Genomic DNA, 24,520 nt, shown 5'->3' with positions numbered 1-24,520 from the left:
TTTGTATCATTGTTAATAATATTACTAATTATTAATTCAGGTTATTAATTCTGTTACCAGAATATCCCAACTGCTTAAGTAGCATGTTCTTGTTTCGTACCAGGTGCTTCATAAAGAAATGGTCATTTTGATACAGAGTAGTATCACAAAATCATTAAAAATATAATGATATTATCACAAAATTTAGTATATATTATAAATGGTATACGGATGGATCAAAAACAGCAGACGGAATTGGAATAGGAGTGTACTGGACCAGAACCAAACGCTCTGAAAGTCTGGGCAGCGCACCAAGTGTTTTTCAAGCAGAAATTTATGCAATTCAAAAATGTGTTTGGTTCAATCTAGAGAGGAACTATCGCAAAAATTGAACGAGCTAGTTAAGATATACAAAATTACCCTACAATGGATTCCAGAACTTTTAGGGGCTGAGACAGGCAAAGATTCTTCTGGGAAACTACAACCAGAGTAGATCTGCAGATTGCTAACAGGAGCAAGCACATTTTCTCGAAGTGTAGAACTCGAAGGAACTCCAGAGCACTACACCAGGAAGCGCTTCGAATACAAGATTAAGATCTCTGGCAATCCCACATTCTAGACTCCTTAGAAGGATTGGGTTTGATGGATCAGCTGTAAATATTGAGTTGTCCAGTACCGTAGCAAGAAAGGGAGACGGATTAGATCCTTTGGGTCACATTGCTTAAGAGGCATCAAATCCATACATACATACAAGTAGATATCAACATAATAACGTTTGCCTATCTGTCTAAATAAGAACGAATATAAATTTTTTGTGAAGAAAAATTATATTCACGCGACAGATTTATTGTCAAATATTGGTATATCAAATCAATTGCGTTATGCAAGATTAATTTCATCTCTAGATACTGTGTAAATATGGAATACCCTACACTATTTACGTTAGTTATGTACCGAACAAAATTTCAAATGAAGCTCTCTCGTGTTGGCTTTTCAACCCATTGGAAACGATCTTTATCGTGCTTTATCAATAATATAGAGATGCCGAAGGGTTATAAGGATATGAAGCGAAACTTACTGTTTTATGATCAACTGTTGGAGCTTTATTATTTCCATCCAAGCTCTGAACTGAAAGTTTCGTTTGCACGATCAAACATGAAATAAAACTTGAGAAATAACGTGGAAAATTCCAGTGAGATCTGGATAATATTCCATATTTTTAATGACTTTCTCGAAAACAGCTTCCTACACAACGAATCTCGATAATACGAATGAAAGTTGAACAATAATTTCATTTCTATTATTATTCAGATATTACAATATGGTTTCCTCTTAACTACTCTTTCTGTGACAAAATACATTTCTGCCCATGGTGAGAGTCTTCAGTTTTGATGCTATTCAGTCGCCATGTCGTTCCAAGTGCCGCCCTCGAAGCTTCATGCTTCTTTTCGTGAAAAAGGAGAAGTCACAAGGGGTTTGATCGGGTGAATAAGGTAGTCTGTCGCGGTGATTGAGCTTTGGGATAAAAACTCACTCACAACGAGCAACATGTGAGCAGACGCATTGTCGTGATGAAGGATCCACCTGCTCCATGTGCTAAATCCTGTCGAACTAGGGCCATACGAGATCTCCAAACCTCAACGTGAAAATTCCTTTTGAATAATGATCCTAGAATAAAAAAAAACAATCACATTAGATCTTGGATTGTTTTGTTCTCGGTTCCATTTCTTATTTTGAGATTTAAGCTCCACATCGAATTCGTAAGACCAGTAAACTGTTTACTTCCAGTCTCTGAACAGTTGGCGGTGGTGATGGTGGTGTGAACAGTTTATTCAGTATTGCAAAACATAATCCCGAAGTCAATGTCGACGGGCGTCCTAGACGAGAATCTCCTTTCACTTCTTCTCGAAACCTTTTAAAAAACTTGTTCGCGGTTAGTTCCTTCGGAGAACTGTCTCCGTAAACCTGTTTCAAACACTCAAAAATCTTGTCTAGCTTCGGAAGAAACTGCTCTATTCTTTAATCAGAGAGAGCTCCATGCCACTCACTTCTACTTACATCAAGAGCCCTCTAACTCGAGCTGAACGTTAATAGGTTTATCTACAGCACCAGTACAGCCTGGCGATGTCTGCAAAAGCTGTTACTCAACTTTTATACGTATTTTCCGGACAAACTTCAATAAGTGCCACAAAATTGTCTTATAAAAAAGGATAATACAATTTTTTCTCTAATTTGCTCCCATTTTTTAATTTAAATTGAACAAATTTCAAACTATGGTAACTATAATTGAGTGGAAATACTGATAAACAAACTTGATGCACAATTGAAAGTCTTACATGTTTTATTTGATGATACGTCAAATATGAAATGAGTGGTCTTGAGTAGAACCTAACCTAACTCAACCTATCCCAACCTAATCTAACCTAACCTAACCTAACCTAACCTAATCTAACCTAACCTAACCTAACCTAACTTAAAAACAATGACCGGCTAATTCTACCTTCCATATATTGTAATTACCTCCCTCTAACACAACTCCAAGTCGATAGGGGGTGGAGGATATTTTTAGATAATTACCTAATTTCCATTCAAATATTTGATATAATTAACTATCACTACTTTCTGTAATTGTGGTTTTTATTTTGTAGCTCCGATGAAATATCTAATAAGTTCATGACCAATTAAAGAAAATGACCCAACAAAAACTAAAAGTTAAACGAAAAGAGTCCAGCTTAAGTGTTCATAAAATGTTTGCTAGTGGTATGGCGATTTACTTTTTGCAGTCATTCTCACAAATATAACCGAGCTCCTGGCTTAGACCCTAATAAGCCGAAAAGTCCTAAGAATGCGGTTCACGCAAACAAATCCCTATTTCCTTGACTTACTAACTGATACTGATGTCTTAGTACAGGGCCGTATCGAGACCTAGCCTTTGAAAAATGCAATTACGTTCATAAAAGATCGACATCAACAAACTCGTATCAAACTCTCTTTTATCCACCAGTAACACATTAACCAAAATGGTTTATGAAGACAATTCCATTTTTTTTCTTAGTAATGAATTCATTATCTATATATTTCAAAACGCAAAACTGTAGGTTTTCGTTCCTATTCCATTATAATGTCTCAAAATATAACATTTCCAATCTGGTTTTTGGATTAAAAAAACTCCTCTCTAACTGGGGATTTCTCTATCGTTTCTCTCTTTGATAAAAATACTTCGTATGATGTTCGCCAGTGGAAACTGAACTTTAACCACCTTTAGATCTCATAATAATGGAAAGTTTGTACGATTATGAGATTTATCTTGCCATTTCAAAGTATTTTCAATATTTCAGACAGTATTTTCTAAAATTTTTACTAGTATTCTGAACCTACTAAATTCAATGCGTTTTTAATACTTAAACACAGATAAATTCTTGAGTATTATTTGGTACACTTGTACGATATTAAAAACATCGTCATCATAAAAGAACTCTGTCTGAGAGAAAGGTTTTCACAAATCTAATTTTTATTGTTTTTCTCAAAAGTATCATGTTTCCAACAAAAACGGTGAAATTTTCAATCCAATAGACTGTTTTTGAAAATTATCTGAACAATAAAACACGTCGTGTGTCGAAAAAGTATTGTTTTTAACTGGGGTAACTTTTCTGTAGAGTAGAATTGATAACTTAGAGCTCTATTTAAAGATGTTTGGGCACAATAAAAACACTTCAATCTAGAATTCAGTATGAAGACACATATACCTGGATCAAAACAGCAGTTGTCCTCGTGTATTGAACTCATCGAGAGCTGTCCGAAGCGAGCAAAACCAAACAATCCCTGCCAAGGTTATCACCAATCACTGATACACTTAGTATATTTTCATTTAAAAGGAAGAAAAAAATACTGGAAACCACAAGTGAATGAAAATTATACATTTCCTATGAATAAAGCGAGATTAGGCAAAAACATTGTTGTCTACTAGAATTTATTTATTGATCTCTGTGTTATGATACAGATTGTAGTTTACGAATGTAGTTCATATATTAACCGTTTAGTGCGAATATATTTGATTCCTTCCAGAATTAGATACTTGAATTGCACAAGTAGGATTTCAATGGGTAGAACCAAGGCTTGTCTAAAAAAGTCTATTGGACTAAATCATTCCATTGTGGATGCAACTGAATGTTGTCCACTCAAGAGATGAGACATTTATGCTTCTAAATGTTTTGGATTTTAAGTCTCTTCTGATTTAAAATCAGTTTCTTCCATCAATTTTTGGAAACAGATGAAAGATTGACGTTTTGACTCTTTTTATCAAAATATGATATTGACAATTTGCGTATTTATATCAATCAATGGACCATCTATATCATGAATATCAAATTGAGAATGAAATCTAAATAGAAATTTGTTTTAACAGAAAAGACTATTTTTTTTCAGTTTTTGGATCTCAAATAAATGTCATCCAAACTATTTAGGTCTTTTTTATCATTTTTTATTACTTTTCTATTCTTATGAATGGAAATCATCTCTAAAAATTCTCTTTTTCGTTTATTAGATTCCGATCCAAGAATTTTTCGAATGTTCTTATTAAATAAATTTGTTTATTTTGATATTTCGTGATTCGTTGATGCAGTTTTATTTTTTATCGAATTGATGACCTTTTAGTCTATTTTCCAAATACTGAGATGTCTGTCCTATGTAACCAGCGTCACAATTAGTACAAGGTACACGATATATAATATCACATCTTTTGTTTTTTGGTGTTTTAGATTTAAATTTAGTGAAATATTTGGATAACGTATTCCTTTATGAATTATCCTAATATTTTATTTATTGAAATTATGCGATACTAACCTAGAATCTAAAACAATAAAAAACAAAAGAAGTAATATAATATATCAACTCCCTTATACGATGACGCTGTCTACATAGGGCAGACATCTCAGTATATAAAAATTAGAATAAAAGATCACCAATACGATAAAAGAAATAAAACGAATCAAAAAATATCAGAAATTATTTAGTAGTATATAAAAAGGTCTAAGAAATAAGAAATTAGATAGAGTAGTACAGATGAGACATTAGGTATGATTCAAATTGCTAAAGAAAAATATTTTTTTTTATATTCTGATAACAAATATGAAACGAATGACTTCTAATATTAATATCAACATTTTGATTGATAAGTGACGATATAGATATTGTTTAAAATGGAGGTAATTAAACCAAAAAGTATAAAAATTCGAAATGATGTTGACAAAAGTCGCAAAAAAGGGGATTCGTGAGGTACTCTTACAAAGATTCCGCCTTTCAAAAGAACTTGAATGAGAGTGTTTTCATGTAAAGAACTGACTCAATGACAGCTGGAGGGTAACAACTGAACAAAGGGATCTACGTAACGAAAGTTTAATATGACTTTATTACTATTCTTAAGGCACGATTATTAAACCGCTCGATGAATGATAAATGATAATTAAAAATTAAAAATTAATGTTTTCGCTGTTATTATCAAGATTTTTCTAACTATAACAACTTAAATTTTGTGTAACGGTCCTGGTAATGATATCGTGCAAATAGCGCTATGCAAGAAACGGTTCCGGATACTTCGTTGTACATGTTTGGCACGTGTTTATAGCTACAAATCTTCCAGATGGGCCAATTGGACTCCGTTAACTTCCTTCCTGGTCATATTCTCAGTTGCAACGTACACATGCAATAATTTACAGAACAACGGGCTATGTTACTACTAGTTTTTCTTATTAAAGATTATAAGGATGTTGAATATCCTAATTATAATCCATTTTTCATTCGTACATTTATAGTATTTCGTTACAAAATGTGGGTCTTGAATGTTGAATGTCTTACCTTGCAAAACTGCAGGTAATACGAAAAGAAACAATTCATACAAAAATAAAAAAACAGCAACTGGATTTTTCTTCGGTGTTGTATCTCGTTGTAACCCCGCCTCAAATAATGGTATTTTTTTCGAATAATTTGATTTGAAAATACGTTTATATTACAAAAATATGAAAAAATCTACCGAAATTCTATATAAATATACTTTCAATCGACGATGACTTCTCGTAGCTCTGAATTGAATTTTGATAATTGAAAATATTGAAGTGATTGTCATTTTCACAATTGAAACGTGCTTCTTTAATTTTGTTAGGTATCTATAAATCGATTTTTTTTAAAAGGCTGTCCTTTAATTTGATGTACAGCTTCCAAACCCTACCACTGCTTCTATTCCAGTAACAAAGTTTTTAAAATTATGCTCGTACTGAATTTTTTATTTCAGTTTAAAGTGCCTCGACAGCGCTGGTCAATGACACACAAAAATGATCATATGATTAGACAAAAGTTGAATAAAGGACTGCAACAAAATCTATTATAATAGATAAATGAATTATATTTTCTCATACAGCTTGGTGGCTTTAAGAAGAACTACCTAGGATTTTCTTCATTTCTGTTGGGCAGTAGTTCAGTGTGTCTTCTTGAAGATGGTTTTCATATCAAACTGCTGGTATGCAGTAGAGTATGTGAGGATGTGCTCAACAGACACAAGAACGTGACAAATTTGCGAAACAGGTTAGCCGTGATTAAGTTTTGTGTGATTGAGGCGAAGTCTTCTTATTGTGACAGCTTCTCTCCTATTCAAAAAGTTTAGGGACATGTGAGTGGATATTATGTAATGCTGTAGTACTTTTTTGTAGTCTTCTGATCATTGGCTGACCTGGAATTCCAGAAGGATTTCTTAAAGCCAGATGAGAGAGACTATTATATCAATGAGGGTTTGGTAGATGTCGTGAATGTTTTGGTTGGTCGGTGAATATGGTTTTAATTTACTGTATGGATGAGAGACAGTTACTGTATAGTAAACACTACACATCGAAGGTAATCGGAAAGAACTGAGTTCGTGGTTTGTAGTGACTTCGCAACCGACACCAGATTCAGCTTTGGAGGCATCCGCATAGAGAATTAGGTCGAAGGATTTCTATGCAGAATTTCGAAGAATGGGAAGAAGGCGAAAGAAGTGGGCGGGTTGAAGAAAGGTTAGATTTAGATAAGTTCCAGAATGTAAAATTATCATACAATAGTGAAGTGATGGAACGGGTAACAAAGTTTAAGTATCTGCAAACTTAATTATGTGAATACCAGACGTAAAAATCGACCTCCGGATAGAAAAGGCAAGGAGGTTATTCAAGGGATTCAAAAACGTGTTTACGAACTCTAAATTTAACCTCAACATCAAAATAGGATTCACAAAATGCTATGTATGGTATGGGAGGTTGGATACTGAAAATTAACACCATGAACAGATTGGAGGCATTTGAGATGATGATCTACCAAAGAATTTTGAGTTCTATGGACGGCAAGAAAACCTAATGCAGTAAATCTGAGGAGACTAGAAAGAGAATGTGCTGGACATAATAATTATATTAGAAATTCATTAAAATTTCATTATATTCGGATATTTTTCTTTCTAAGAACTCCAATACAATGTGAAAATAACTAAAAAACGTGTTTGATAGCTAGCGAATCTCAGCGTGTAGAAGTTAAGACTTCGTCGAAATCCCCACATGGTTGAGCTTAGCTTTGTCTGTTGGTAAAACCCTAATTTTCGCCCCTCAAATCAATTTTTATTTAGGTAAACCGATTTAAACCCCAAGAGATTGATGAAAATTCCTTCAGAATTCCTTGTTCTAATAAAATATAAGTGGTTGAGAATTTACAGAAACAAGAAACAAAACTGGTAAAAAGCTTAACTAGGACATGTGATTCGGAGCTAGAGGGGCCATTTGCTTCTAGATTGATAAAAGGAAATATACAGGGAAAAGGAGGATTGGGGAAAAAGATGATGATAAGACTTGTCTAGAAGGATTAATTAATTCCACTAGGGACAGAATAAAATTATCAGAAGTGAGCATAAACTTTCATTAATAGATAGAAGAATTTCTGTCACATTTAACTTTCATTTTTCTAAAACATTGCATCATATGTTTTAACTGATATTTTGGCAGTGTATCCCCATAAATTCTTTCAAAAAAAAAATAAATCATATAAATGAAAAGTGAATACTTATTGTACGCCAAACATCATTTCCTTTTTCAAGTAACAAACAAAGACGTCATCAATAAAAATGATTAAAAGTAACGAAGAAAACAAACTGAAACTTTATTTTGAATACGTCGATGTACTTTAATAGATTATAAACCAAACCCTCGGATGCATCTTTCTCTGTGCTATTCAACGTACGAGTTTTCAGGCAATAAACAGCAAAATATATCAAACGAACTTTTCAACATCCTAACCCATATAGAACTAGTCTCTATTTTGGAGGATACATTGCCTCGTAATTCACTTTTTCTTTTTGTGTAATAAAATTGGAAAAGTGCACCACTTACGGTTCTGCGAGACAACAAATACAAAAAGAAGTATTTCTATGATTTCCAGAGTATTATAAAAAATTATGGATTTATATCTATGTCAGATGGAATTGTAAGGGGTTTGTAATATAAATATATCCCTCAAATAACCTATGAAGGGTTATACATATAGGGATTGAGCGTGCTGATGTTTACTAGATTCTTTTTGTGAGGTGTTTCTTCATTCTTCTCTCTCGGTAATTATTCTCCTTGAGTTCCTGTTCACCGCTTGATCCCATTCTACTCAAATCCTCCTCTATTACATTGAACAACTTTGATCTTGGTACCTCGTGGATCCTGCTCAAACATTGATAAGGCTACTGTAACTTCGCCTGCTCTTTACAAATAAATAATTTTTTTTATGAATATAACTAATAACTAATAGAAGGATCTTTGGGTGGAAAAATAGATTTATCGTAGTTAACCTTGTTTAAAAATTAACCCTTCATATGCAACAAAACGTGTATGAGATAAATCCCACATCTCATTTGCATAACGGTATGCGCACTGGATGATAAATCATCAGAATAAACAACAATTTCCATAGTCGTAAATAGTTATTAAAATGAAAATAACAAACAAGTGAAATAATGAATGAGGTGTATTTTGTATGAAAAACAGAAATGTGTATAAATAAAAAGTTTTTCATAGGAGATTTTTTTGTTTTCGCATTTCATATGATATAACTACTTCATTCAATCTTATACATTCCAAATTCTAAATGCCATTAGATGTTTATTGAGAATTATCTTTTTCAAAAAAAGGTTAATTTTTCATAAATGATTAACATTAATAATGAATTCACGTACTCCAAAGCTCAACAGTTATTCTTTAAAACTGGAAGAATATTTTAATACAATATTAGTCGTGAATTTGAAATAAAACATTAAGAGTTAACAGTTTCTTGTTCCATTTGAGCAAAGGCAAGCGTCCTAATGACTGTTAACATGGAATAAACAGTACTTGAAATCACCACAAACTTTTTGTGTAGAAAACAACTTGTAATTTGTTGACTATTTTCAAAAGTTGAGTTCAAAAATTTGTTTGGAAGCAACCTTCTTCTCTATAACTTAGACCTCTTGTCTAACTATAAATAAAACAAATAAAAATAACTCACAGAGTTCAAAATCAATCAGTGATTTGAAACATTTGAGTTTAAGTTTGAGAAGATTGAAAAGATTCACCGTACTTACAGTGGTAAAATGAATTTTATGGATAGAACGGTGAATAGAAACTACAGAATACAACTATGTACGAATTTTGAAAAATTGTCGGTTATAATTTCTAGATTTTTCTTAGCGTTCAGAAATTTTATATTTATCTCTAATCTATTAGAATTTTTAGATATTTTTTAGCAGCTAGAATTCTTAGATTCTTCTCAGTAGCTAGAATTTCAACTGATCTAACCTATCGTGATCTTAACCTAACCTAATCCAATATTAACTAACCAAATGTGATCTCAAACTAACCCAACCTAATCTTAACCTACCCCAACCTAACCTAATCATATCCTAATCTACCATAATCTTAACGTATATGACACAACGCAAATCTAACTCACCCCAATCTTAACTAACCAAATATAATCTAACCTAACCTCAGGTCAAGGCTAGGTTAGGGCAAGATTAAGTCAGGCTAGGCTAGGTTAGGTCAAGATTAGGTTACGTTAGGTCAAAATTAAATAAGGTGAAATCAAAATTAGGTTAGCTCTGGTTGAGTTCGGTTAAGATTTGGTTAGGTTAGCTTGAGATTTGCTTAGGTTAGGTGACGATTTGGTTAGGTTAGGTTAGGTCAAAATTAAATAAAATAAAATCAAGATTAGCTTAGATCTGGATGAGTTCGGTTAGGATTTGGTTAGGTTAGCTTGATATTTGCTTAGGTTAGGTGAAGATTTGGCTAGGTCAGTTAATGATTAGGTTAGCTTAGGACAAGATTAGGTTAGATTAAGTCAAGATTTGGTTAGATTAGTTTGAAATTTGATTATGTTACATGAAGGTTGGTTTGGTTAAGATTAGGTTAGGCTAGGTTTAGAATAGGTGACCTAGGTTGATATTAAGTTATGTTGGTTTAATATTGGGTTAGGTTAAAGTTACGTTAAGTTTGGTTGAGATTATTTTAAATTAAATTAGGTTAAGTTAGGTTGAGATTTATAAAATTTCTACACGCTCAAGAAAATCTAAAAATGCTTACTGCTAAATAAAATCTAGAAATTTGAAATTCTGAAGTTAATAACACCAATGAAGATTAAATTATAACATTTACCTACCTAATTGAAGTTTTCGTGCTTTTGCACGAGCAAAATCCTCAAATAAGTCACTGACTTGAATTTCAATCTCATATTTCTTTCTCACTAACGATTAATTTGTCGATCGACTTTATGACAACGTTGACCAATAATCCTAAGTGCAGTAGATAGATTTGGAAACACGAAAATTAATTTGACGTGCGCTCTCCCTTTCCTTAGGATATTCGATGCTAATGTCGACCAAGAGCGTGAAGTAAAAACTAGAATCGTGTCTTGAAGATTTTATGTCATCAAGAATTTTCATGCAAATCATATTAAATCACAAGCAGTACTTTTAGTGAATGAAATATTTTTTTGGAGATAGATTGAGATCTTATAGTACATTTATTAAATATTTGAAATTTGAATGACCTAAAATCTGTTAAATTTCCAAATTATTTCCATATCGCTTATTGCAATGAATACTAATTTTATTTCTCAATTATATCTTTTTCCAAGTTTAACAATTACTTAGAACAAAGAGAATGTTACTCCACACAACACAATTTTCTGTCACCTTATTCAATTATCAGTTCTAATTCTCCAATTACTCGCGTACTTAGGCGAAACCTGGCCTAAAACGACACAATCAACTTGATTGGAGAGCGATAAGTCCCGGAATGCTAATCCTGCATCCTTCTACTCCAGTACAATCCCTTCGTTATCATCGACACTCTCTCTCGCTTAATTGATTCAATTTACTAAATTTCAATATTACCAATTGAGGGTAGTGTACACGTATTCGGACTCTAATTATTCGACCCTCATCATTTTATGGTACTAGAATGAACCGGTCTCGTCATATACAGATACAGATTGTGATGTATTGTCCATCGTTATCTTGTGTTGCTAATTAAACCACATTTGTTGAATTTTCCTGGAATATACTCTATTTTTAATGGAAACATATCATATAAGATGAAATAATTATCTTATCTCATAGATATAGATTCCTTGAGAAAACAAATGAAAATAAGCTAAAATCAAAAAATATTGACATCTCTTATTAATAGTAGTAGTAAAATTTACATTGAATAAATGCCAAAACAAACAACAATTTATATTGAAGCTCAAAATATTTCTAAATGGATTCATTTATTTTCTCTGACATAAATAGAGTCATTAAATTAATGGAAGAAGTTATAATGATTAAGTTGTATAAAATAGATCCACTGCTGACTTTAATCCTATTCAGACTAACTCAATATTCATCCATGTACCGTATACCAACAGAAGATTGGGACACTCATGTAAGATCTATTGGAGATAAATAAAATTTTCCTTTTCAAGATGCTGTCACGTTTCGAATCATCAGAATTTTTTAAATGGGATATTCCACATCATCTAGCTGCAAAAATCAATTTGCTCCACTGGGTCCTCGCTATTCTGGTTACTGGCTATACCAACTGTCTCTCTCATTCACTCTAATATAATTCTCATATCTGCTCTAAATCTTTTCTCTGAATGAGAAATCTTCTATATTTCATATTTATGTTACGAATGCGTCTCCACCCTGGAGCCGGTTCTGTCTAGATGTATTGGAATTCTAAAATTTGGCAAGGGCACGCGGCGCCTTTGACATACTTTCTATAAACCGCGGAAATCGTTTAATGTTTGTATTAAAAGAATATAATTATCCAGAAAAGCTGATAAATAACATATTGTAAAAAAAGAATGAAAAAATACTATAATCAATTTAAAAACAAAATAGAATCAAAAAATCAGAACATAAAATATTTCTCCTCACTATACGTACAAAGACGTATATATTAAGTGACGTCTATATAGGGCAGACATCTCAGTATTTAGAAAATAGACTAAAAGGTCATCAATACGATAAAAAAATTAGGACTGCATCAACCAACCATGAAAGATAAAAAAAACCACAAATTCAATTGTAAAGATTCAAAAATCTTGGAATCTAATACACGAAAAAGAGAGTTTTCATAAATCGTTCACATTATACAACTACAATTAACTTATATTTTGGACTTACTACTCAAAGAAGATATGGTGCTGAAAATGTATGTAATCCGTCATTGTATACAATTGTTAGGAAATGTGTGTAATTCCTAAAATCGCTCGGAAATGTGTAAAATAAATTATATTAGACAAATTTCTTAGGAAATCTGTACATTGTCTAAATAGCAATGGGTATGCGGGGCTCAAACATAAAGAGAATGTGGATGTGCAATCCACGCTATTTGCGCTGTTGCTGAAGAATCATCCGATGAAGGATTTCGAAGTTTTGTGTCCATTACGTTAAAAAAAATATAAAGTACAAGATAATCGTCAAAGTGCTGAGAAAAACCTACAATAACAGGCTGAAAAAATGCTAAATCCTGTACCTATAGGCACTAGGTTGATAGAGGACGTAGTGATGACAGAAATATTATAGGTGTAGTTTTGACTAAAACCGATGATGTGCTTCTGCAAGAAATACTGTACTGCAAACTGTATTATTAGAAAGCGTACAGAGCACCTGGGATCGCTTAACCTCGAGTCCTACTTAAGGATGTATCATTATCTGTTAAGCAAGACATCATTAGTGCATATCCAAGACTTCTGAACAAGTGTTACTAATGAGAATGTTAGCGCTGTACAAAAACTCATTTTGGGAGACTACCGACGCAGTACTGTACGTGATATTCTGAAGAATTTACCTTCAGCGTAGTAGTAGTATTGATCAAGTATTTCATGAACGGCTTAGTTACCGCAAAATTTATCATAGTTCCGATTTTTTGCCATGCAGTTATTATTCATTTGGTACATTGAAAGAGAAACTTAGCGGACTGCGATTGGTTACAGAACCAGCCGTAGCTGGTAAGTGCACATTGATATAATTTTTATACAATTCCAACCGGATGCCGCCTCACAGGCCATCAATGTTTTCGTCTACTCTGTTGATATTGAGAATTTTGATTCTGATTCTGATTTTGTACGAAAATCTATGATGGCAATAATGGGAAAGGTGATGTGATAATAAACGGGATCCACTGTTTGTTAGGAAGCATTATGTAAATCATTTAATGCGAAATTCCGTTAGAGAAAACAAGATGATCAATAACTTCTTATCATTTTCCGCCAAGAAAATGTTCAACATTCTAAAGATTCTATAACCTTTCTAAAACAAAATCATTATATTAAACCTTGGGGTTTAATATCGGACGATTGGACCTGTTTGGGAAATCATTGAACGCAATCATGTGTCAACTAACTGACTGCCTTGATATGTCATTAGGATTTATACGTAATGTGAATTATTTACTTCAAATTTAATAGTGTCGTCAGCTTCTACTATACGTGTTCTAGAGAATGGGTGATATAATTCGTGTATCTCAAATGACAACATATTTTTTCAAAACTTGTTTGTTAAAAAAAAATTATCTTATTCCATTACACGTGTTTATTGACAAAGTCATTTAATCGAATCACAAGTGAGAGAAAAACCAGCGACCTAGTGACAATAGAAACTAATCTTTATAAAAATAGCGGATTCAGTAGGTAGTAAAATAAACAAGACACGAAGGTTAAAAATCAGCCGTGAGGCGCTATTAGCCTTTGGGTCTGTCCTAAGTAAACGGTGGAAAGGTCCACTCCAAATTAGTGAATGTAATCAAGAAACAAATTCTTGGTTTCTAATCCTTAAAGTTTGCCTTAGAATGTGGAAACTTTCACCACAACATATAAGATTGCAGGAACCTTTAATTAACGCCTCTTGTAAAACATTTGTAAGAATGCTGGACCCTAATTTCTACGTTAATGTTTATTTAAAAAAATAATTAGTTGATTAAGAGAATAACTCAAACACATTGTTCACGACTAAATATCAGAAAATATCATTTTCAGATCATCATTTCGAAGTTAATGTGTGTTTAATAATCCAAGGTATCTACATAGGCAGAAAAAAAATCTTGATATCGAATCAGCTGTAAGCGAGTAATGAAGAAAAAATAATATTCATAGGAATTCCGACTTCTTCAAGCCTTCTATACTGAATATTGATAGACTGCAATGTAAATATTCCAGAGATTGAAATAGTAGCTAAATTTTCAAAATTCTCACTTCATATACTTATGCATATACCACCTGGAAAAAGTCTTCCAACCAAATTCTTCACCGGATCAATCAATCACAGATCAATCAAAACATTTCTAGAACATTTCAAATCGCTTATAATAAATTGCACTGATTTTAGAACTTTCCAGATCATTCGGGAAATTCCTAGAACGGTCTGGAACATTTTAATTAGATCATGAGCAACTTCACTCATTTTGGAACTTTCTAGATGATTCTAGAAGTTTATTGAACATTCTTGAACTATTCCTAATCGATCATATTAAATTTCATTGATTATGTCCAGATCATTCTGGAAATTGCTAGAATGTTCTCGAACATTCTAAATGGATCATAATACACTTTATTGTTATTGGAACTTTCTAGATAATTCTAGAAATTTCTAGATTTCTCCAGATTGTTCTAATTTACTGAACATTCTCGAACTATCCAGATCGTTCGAGAAATTCCTAAAATGTTCTGAAACATTCTGAGTGAATCATGATAAATTTCACTCATTTTGGAACTCACCAGATTATTCGGAAAATTTCAAGTACGTTCTAGAACGTTCTAAATAGATCGTGATCAACTCCACTCATTTTGTAACTTTCTAGGTGATTCTAGAAATTTCTAGATTTCTCTAGTTTATTCTAGAAGTTTATTAAACATTCTCGAACTATTCCTAATCGATGATAATGAATTGAGCTGATTTTGGAACTTTCCAGATCATTCGGAAAATTTCTAGAACGTTCTCGAACATTTTAAATAGAAGATCATAAACTTCACTCATTTTGGAATTTTCTAAATGATATTAGAAATTTCTAGATTTCTCTGAATTATTCTAGAAGTTTATTGAATTTTCTCGAACTATTCCTTATCGATCATATTAAATTGCACTCATTTTGGAACCTTCCAGATCATTTGGGAAATTCCTGTCAACGTTCTGAAACATTCTGAATGGATCATGATAAACTTCACTCATTTTGGAACTTTCTAGATAATTCTAGAAATTTCTAGATTTCTCCAGATTATTATAGAAGTTTATTAAAAATTCTCGAACATTCCTAGTCGATCATAATGAATTACATTTATTTTGGAACTTACTAGAAGTTTATACAAAATTCTAAATCGATTAGAATATTTCAACACATTTCAGAACTTTCTAGACAAATCCATGAATTTTGAGAAGTCCTTATGCGTTAGAAAAGGACAGAAATATATGTTTTCACATTTTTGACCACTCACTGTGACTAAATACGTTGAAACAAATAGAGTTTTCAGTACTTGAAATGAAAATTATTTTAGATTAGATTTATCATAAACATTTTCATTATTTTTTCCTAAAATAATTCTTGATGAAGCCTGCAAAATAGTGTAACAGTTCCAGCAGCGCACATCACACAAGTATTTCTAGAAACTTTAATTCAACTAATTATGAAGCCAGATGTTTGTGAAGTGAATAAGTTAGTTTAACTGTGAATGTACGACAGTCACAGCCGTCATCTATATCATTCTCACGAGAAATCTTGAAATTCGTCATTTATCTCAAGTTGACACGAAAATGTTCAACTTGATAAACTGTATATCTACATATACTAGCAATGTCTATTTTTTAATATCATTTATATAAAATTCGAAAATTAGAATTTTGAAAGATTTATTTGAGTTTCTTCAACTAATTTGAGGAAAACATAGAGACCAAAAATTGTATTCGGGGTAATCAGTCTCCTCTTCTAAAAAAACGCAGGCAATGCTTGCTTTGTTCTTCTCTTAGAAGACAGCGTCACCCAAATTGTGTTGGAGACACTCATCCACATAACTCACAAATGGTGGGTAGCTTCATCTATTGGGTAACCATCAAACTATTCTAAATGTTGATGGGAAAATAAGTCAGAATCTTCTATTTTCCAGGCGGGTATGTAAGTCATTCAAAAAAAAGAGCAGCAACCCAAGCACTTGACTCCAATATTGAGTTGTAGCTAATATAAGGATGGACAAGCAGGAAAACTTCCTTTGTAGGACTACAAACCTTTAAAGGTTTCACATAAAGTGGTGATCACAACAAAAGGGAAAAATGGAGGGGGATTAGAAATATGGATTGAACCTCCAAATCTGAAAATTCCACTAACTGGACCCAAATGATCCTTTAATAAAGCAAACGGGAGCTAAGGAGAGTTACTAATACTCTTACTGCTACTACCATTCAATCGCACTTTTTGAAATCAGAAGAAGTGAGCCCCAGAGAGTCAGTTCATTTTGCTACCTGACTGATAAACAGTCTGGACTAAATAATAGATGGTTGACTTACAGCCTCAATGCACTAGCTGATCTAATCTAACGACTCAAGGAATTTCATTCTCCTCAGCTCTTCCATATAGGAATTCATCACATAGATAGACCTTGGTATGATAACAATTCATGCTCCAACCGATTAAGGAATTGTTTGTGAACCGTTTCCTGGACGGTCTACTTTATACTCCAAGTACTGTCACCAGAACCGTGCATAGCAGGAGATTGCGCAGAAAATATCAATTAAACGCTTCCAATAACCATTCCAACAACGGTCCAGATTGGCAGACTGGGACAAAATTTATAAGTTGTAATTCTACCACAAAGTCTTTATCCTGAACAGTCGAGATTTCTTGCTCTTTTTCGGTCATATCGTCCTGTCAAAATTTTTGGGATACCAAGTAAACTAAACAGTATATTTTTGCAACATTTCTCGTATTAATAAATAACAATCACACGAAATTTCATCTATTGTTCTTACGACAACGGTAATAATCTCATTCCAAAATATTTTGCCCAGTTTTCGACGTATGCCAGCTTTATTTTCATACTGATTGGTTTACTTCGTAGTAAAATTGGAACAAAGTTCAAATTGTTCAACAAACATTCCTATGATCCGAAAAATATGATGGAATGACTTTTATTTTCAATTACTCCCTTTAACGAGGGTGAAACGATGAATGGTCTAGTTTGAATATAATTTGTATTGAAATTAGGCAACGTTCCATTTGTGATTTATTGGAAAAAATCGTTATATCAAAAAGAACTTTTGACATCCCCAACAATTAAGTGGAATGTGGAATATGTCTTTGTCGAGAGGATGAAACGAATAACCGTCAATTAAATTACCTGCTATTTTAAACTACAGATTGGAATCGAATAAACGCACTGGAATCCAGAAAATGTAATTGAATTCGTAGGAAAGCATACCTGAAGTATTTATTAAAGTTAGGTGAAGGATGACAAAAAGTAATTTCAGTAATTAACAGACTGCAATGCGGCATCAAACATTTTACTTCCTAGGAACCAAGCAAATACAAAGTTATTTGAAAAAAAATCCAACATCGCTGAAATAGTTATAAAGTGACCTAACCACAACATTCACCAAATTATTATTCATAATTTGGGAAAGTATTCATTCAGTTTTCATTCAAATATTTGAGACCGCTCTACATAGTTGCATGTATATATATTATTTTCGAGCACTTAAATCAAATCAAATTAAAGCCGTGAAAAATTGTTGTCATCAAATTTTTCCTAGAAATTAATATGTTTTCTAAGCTTTTGAATAGAAGTTTAAAACAGTTTGGAAATACTGTAGCAGGTCACGTTGAAAGCCCCAGAATTAAGGCTGGGGGGATTATTGGAGGTGATCAATGTCTTGAAAAAACACGCATATCCAATTCAAGCCACGTTTAAGAGATATAGCTATCAATTCTGATTTATATGATTAATCTTGAGGTTTATAGATATATTCGAAATATAAATACCAAAAACATTATAATCACAAATCAAGAAGTTCAGTGACAAACTACTCCGCTGAGAATATTGAAGTACGACACCAATACCGGTCCAAAAGAGTCCAGGATCACTGGACGGGGTACCTCAAGGTTCCGTTCTAGTTCCGCTACTGTGGAATGTCATGTCACGCCGACGATGTTGCCGTGATAATCGTAGGAAAACGTCTACAAGAGATTACTTAGCATTTGACATTGCCTTCGACACGATCAACCAATGGATGGACATGGTTGGCTCGTAACTGGCTGAATAAAAATGTAAAGCAATGCTTATTACTAGTAGAAAGCAGCTGGAAATAACATCCAAGCCTTACATTCACTACCTAGGTGACAGGATTGACGTTTTTCTTAACTCCAAACAGCAGGTTTTGTAGCTGAGAGACAAAGCGGTGATGGTCAGCACAGTATTAGCAAGACTAATACAACATGCGGGGTCCAAAGCAAAAAAATAGGAAATTACTATTATTTGTAGTTACCTCTGTACTCACTTATGGCTTCAAATAGAGCTGATGCATTGGGAAGTGCCCCCTAGCGGCGAAAAGGTTTTGCCGAATTATTCCAAGCTGAACTCGGAAAATGGACGATGAACTCATCGTCATATTTCATAATTACACAACTTGATGAATCGTGAGCATGGATAGATCAATTATTATTTGACTCAAATGATATCAGGGCACAGTTGATTCCGATTGCTTCCGTTTTAAGCACGACACTTCATCAGTCATCGGCCAAGATATTGAGGATGTGTTGAAGCAGAATCTTCGTTCAGAGACTTCTCATTCTAGACAGCCTGGGCAGTTGAGGAAGAAGCTGCGGACTTGAGGATATGAAATTCCATTTCTACTTAAATATGTTTTCCTTAGTCTCTGTAATAGGATATTCCTAGCTTTATTACGATTCAGTTGAAACTGTCCTCTCTTAAAATTATGAAAATTTTCTAGGATTAGAAACCCCCGCAATCAGTGGTATTTCTTCAGTCTTTCTTATTGTTTTTGTTTCATTCCTAGTCAGTTTTCTCATCTTAGAATTCCCGGTGAAGTCTTTTCTGGTATAGTAAACGAGCTACACTAGCTCGAGGTTATAGTGGGTTCTCAACTCTTCAAATAAACTGGTACTATCATCAACAATCTTATTCTAACTCAAGTCTATGCTCACCATATAGAGGCGGTATATGTTTATATCATCTTCCCATGAGTCCTTCCAGTCATCTTACTGCCTTATTCATGTTGTGTACCAGTGGACGGATATCCTTGAATGTTGATACTTGGTTCGGGATGACTCCCAATATTTTGCCTTGGTGTTCCAGGCGATTCTTTACCTACCTTGTCTTCTGGTATCTTCCTCACATCTAACAAGAATAATACCTGGATCTCCTTTGCGTTGGTGATCTTCTAGGTTGTACTCCAATCGTGAATTTGGTCAATAGTCTCCTAACTCTTCGTGTTATCATCGTCAGTTAGGTGCTCCTAGGATACTCTAGAGCACCCGATGAGAATTGCACTTTGTGCTATTCTAGACTCTGTCTAGAAATAAATTGGAATAATTGTGTTGTATCCTCGTGTGAGGTGTGGAAAATAAGGATTTTCTCATCTCAAAACTTAATCTTTTGAGTCAGATAAGTTTAAAGACTCTGCAGACATTCAAGAAGTGATGTAATTTTACTATCGTCTGTTTTACTCGTTTTCGGTGATTGCTCACTTCTTGAATCCAAATGACCTTGTGGAAGCAATTTTTCTCATTATAGGGAGAAATCCTCAATATCCTTATAAACTTTTATTAAGAGCTGAAACTATTTAATATCTCTCTCAATTATACATTATTTGAATTTCCGTGAAAATGTCTTACCTCTATTTTAATATGAAATATTCCAACCAATTTCCCTTCTATAAAATCATTATTTTTCAACTCAGGACATACCACGTTATATTAAGGAATATTTTAGAGGCAACATTGTTTTAATATAATTATTAAAAGGTTGACGTAGATTGAAAATTCACTATTTTATTAAAATTCTTTCTAAATTAATCCGTGATATCCACAAGTTTACGGTTTTCTTAATACCTCTCGTATACATCAGGAACTAGCAGAGTCCTTCATTAATTAACTTTGAAAATGATTTCAAGCACACAAAAATTCTAATATACATTACCTAGAAACCCTTGAAAAATTCAATATTTTTTATTTTTTTGATGAGATAGAACAGGTTTGATTTCTATAAACTTTCTTGGTATTTAATTGACCAAATTGAAAATCTATGGAAAGTAGAATGAGGAAAATTATTGTGAAAATACCCTTTTTGACAAGACTAAAACATGTGGAGCTAAAAATTTTATCTTTTTGCTGTCGGTTGTTACAAGGGTTGTGAATATGACAAATCATCATATTGCAACTTTCCAGGAAAAGGAAAACCGCCGCAAAAGTCAATAGCGAGGTTTCAAAATGTATTTTTGCTTCCAACTCAACTATAAATGACTTACTTTTAGTTTGGCACACTTATTTTGTTACTAATTAATAGGGTACATTTTCATTTGATGTATTTCAATAATTATTATTCATATGAATATTATTACTACGTTGTTCTGCCATATGAATTATATCTAAGAAATATTTTTCTAGTTCAATAAAAATAACTAACTTAATATAAGTGTATAGGGATGTACTTATAATCGAAAGCGTTTTATAGACAATGGAAGTATGCTTTATTCAGGTTAATAAAGTATTCTTCATTAAAGTAACGAATATATTTCAAATTAAAATTCTTCTTAGCTGTCTAGACATTAAAAATATCTATTTATAGTTTTACTATTAATTGGGCAAGAATATGCCACATATAAAAGTCCAATAATAACTTTGGAATGAGCTTAGAGCCTAATATTCTACATGAGGCTCATACTCGATTGGTAGTCCAAGAAATAAATCTGATGTAAATGCTCAAAGAACTTGTTGATATTCTTGGTCAACTCCTCTACGTCCCTTCACTATGAATCTACGCGTTTCTCTTCTTGATCTCTTCTATTCTCTATCTTGATTTGAAATTATTTGCAAGAAATGTTAAATACAATATGTACAGGTACGATAATGGCTGTTAGCGGGAGTTCACAACACGTGTTTATTCACATGATAGTAAAAACTGCCTTTCCAGTTATTAATAAATAATTATTACACTGTAACTCAATCATAAATTTACGATTAGAGTGAAATTATCATGAGAGTCGCACAGAAAAATCAAAATTATACGTATAACAGTCATTGCTACGATCGATACAAAAAGGAAATTGAAATTATAAACAAGAATTTATCTGAGTATAATTATTTTATTCCATTGCAATATTGCAATCCTATTGTAGATCTATGGATAAAATGGCAAAATCACGATGGAAAAATAAGTGTTGATCGTAGAGGGTTCAAAATTTAGGGTTGTATGTATTTTTTAATGCTGTATTATTTAAAAAATAAAAAAACATCAGGAGTGGACTACCCTTAACATTTAGGGAGATGAAAAATAGAAGTTGTTTGATTCCTAGACCTACCCGATATGCACATAAAATTTCATGAGAATCGGTCAAGCCGTTTCGGAGGAGTTCAATTACAAACACCGTGACACGAAAATTTTATATTAATTAATTGAAAAATTATCATTATCTACTAATGTAGATTTTCGTCATAATAATTATCAATAGATTGCGGAAAGATTGCAAATTCCAATTTGTGATGGAACAAGTTTCAAGAAAACAACTTTATACAAATTTAAATTTATAATTTTTTCAAAATAATTTTTAATGATACAAAATATTCTAGTTTACAATGTCTAGATTTTGAAGAATTTTGATCGACTAGAAAAGGTACAAAAACTTGAAAAATTATTAGATCACATTGTTTTCTTTCTTTCCTTCTTTCACTCGACTATTGTAAGTTAGTTGAAACAATTAAAAAAAATAATAATAATAAATAATGGCTTGGGAGCCCAATTGGTATACATTGGCGTAAAAAACTATGAGCTCTACTTATGGGGAAGATCACCATAAAAAGAATGCTGGTATAACAGCCTTCCACAGCTGGGAATGATTATATTTTTCGAGTCTAATGCTAATGGGCTTATCATTCGATGGAATAACATGAATTTAGCAATGTCACATCTTTTTTTCAATCCAATCCAATTATTTTTGAGAGTTCCACATATTCGTCATCGAAATTTAACTTGAACTTTATTACTCTACTTGGATTGTAAAGTAGTCCACTGCATGTATTCCTTAAGGAAACCTAAAGCTGAAAATATTTAGTGATAATATGTTTTTCAAGTTGTGATGTTACGGAGAAGTTGAAATAATGAAAAAATTGACACAGAATCTGAAGGAAATGTAACAGAAAACGGAAAATAATTCACCTGGATTGAGAGATCCTTTCTTCACAATACTGAGCGCGTTCTGGAACATTCTAGAACCATTTGAGATACGGCGATTCACAGAATCGTTTCCTCTCGGACAAGAAAATTTTTCATTCATTATACGCTCAATTTTTCTGCACAATTTAATTACAACCATGAAAAATGTAATTTTTTCGAGTTGTCATGTCATACGAATGCTATTTAAGTTGTTTACTCGAAGTATTCATTTTGGACAAACTTTCGACGTGGATTAAACCATTAGCAGAGTGCCGAAGAGCTCGCTTCGACTTTTGGTGATGAAGCACCATCCTGAGCACTTCGCTATAGACTAAATTTCGTGATGGTCACCAAAAATTGGCTGCTGTGCCAGAAAAAACATCGTCATGTCTCATTTTTGGGCATTAGCTCTTCACGCATACATCAAATATTGCATAAACATTTGGATATCAAGAAGATTTTTTCACGTTGGACTCCACATAATTTGAAAATAGTTAAAAAAAAACCTAGTGTTGATTGGTGCAAGGGAAAGCTGAAAAAGTTCAATAGCAATGCTTCAAGATTGTGACAGGCAGCGATTCATGGATCTATGCGAAAAAACCTAAAACTAAACAACAACCACTGAATGGGTCTTTCGAGAGAGAAGATAAATATACGGGTTTTCAGCTTCACAAAAAACTTCTAGATCTAGAATTAACGGTGTTAGTGTACTTAGAACTTACAACATAATTCGTTGATTAGTTAACAATATCATTTTGCTCTTTGTGTGGACAATTATGATATATCAATGTGAAAACTACAAATTTTGAAGAAATTTCCAATCGTGTGTAATATATTTATTTTCAGAGATAATGGTACTATTGATTCAGTTCTTGGAACTATCAAATCAAATTAAGAATTCCATTTCAATAACACTATATATCTGTAATCCCATAATCGTGTATATACATTTGGTGGAATTCTGTTCAAATCCCTAATTGTTTCAAACAACTATAGTTAGTTACTATTGAATAATTCATAATTTCCCATTTTAAATCCTCTTCAAATAAAAGCTGAATTGATTTATTGTAATTTCGCAATACTCTCGAATTCGACGTTATACACAAAAAAAAAATGGAAACAAGAAGAATTCCCAGAAGCGCAATAACAAGTAATTGGATTGCTGTGATCTTTATGTGTATCCAACAAATCTACATTCATCTCTCTACTTACGTTAATAGCTTTACGTTGGAACGTTTTAAAAGTGCAGGCCTGTATGTAAAAACTGAGCGAATTCTGTAAAAGAATAATCTACTACAAATAGACCAGTTCATACTCTTTACATTTACGAAAAAGGAGAAATATTATAGGAGAAAGTATAAGAGGTATAAAAAGAGGTTTTCCAGCATTAACAGTGAAGCTAATGTTAGCCGCAAAACAATATTTCGATTCTTTTATCGGTAAGTATGTAAACATAGAAATTTTTCGACTATAGAAAATGGTGCAATGAGGACATGAAAGGAAAGGTTTCTTCTCCCCGCTACATACAGCTGTAGGCAAATCCGGATCCGGCCCAACTACTTTTGGGCATTTCCATCCAATAGCTTTAGAAACAACTGTC

The 24,520-nt window shown here is 32.8% G+C and overlaps 1 protein-coding gene across 1 annotated transcript in view; it reads left to right on the top strand.

Moving 5' to 3' along the window:
- LOC130441239 (kin of IRRE-like protein 2) overlaps positions 1-24,520 on the top strand; it is a 649,517-nt gene that overhangs the window by 533,219 nt on the left and 91,778 nt on the right. The window lies entirely within an intron of this gene.

The sequence above is a fragment of the Diorhabda sublineata genome, chromosome 3, assembly GCF_026230105.1.
Source record: "Diorhabda sublineata isolate icDioSubl1.1 chromosome 3, icDioSubl1.1, whole genome shotgun sequence".
Lineage (NCBI taxonomy): Eukaryota > Metazoa > Arthropoda > Insecta > Coleoptera > Chrysomelidae > Diorhabda > Diorhabda sublineata.
Note: the sequence above shows the minus strand (reverse complement) of the source record. Positions and strands in the feature narration are given on the sequence as shown.